The following is a 237-nucleotide window of genomic DNA, read 5'->3' as shown; positions in this document are numbered from 1 at the left end:
GCAACAATGTCGACGTCTAGTGGCGGGACAGCAGAGTGCTGGGTTACGGGATGGGGTTGCGCGGGCATCCACACAAGACCAAGCAGGAATTTTTTGGGAATATTGGAAATGATGAACGACCGAGTCGAGGTAGCAACACCAAAGTGTAGGGTCCTCGGCACGGCTGCGCTAGGTGGATGTGGACGAGTCGGACACACGCGTCTCACCACTTGCGTAAGCTCCTTGTAGAGTCTTTTC

Source organism: Plasmopara halstedii, assembly GCF_900000015.1.
Source record: "Plasmopara halstedii genome assembly, contig: Scaffold_2881, whole genome shotgun sequence".
In the NCBI taxonomy this organism is placed as follows: Eukaryota; Oomycota; class Peronosporomycetes; order Peronosporales; family Peronosporaceae; genus Plasmopara; species Plasmopara halstedii.
Note: the sequence above shows the minus strand (reverse complement) of the source record.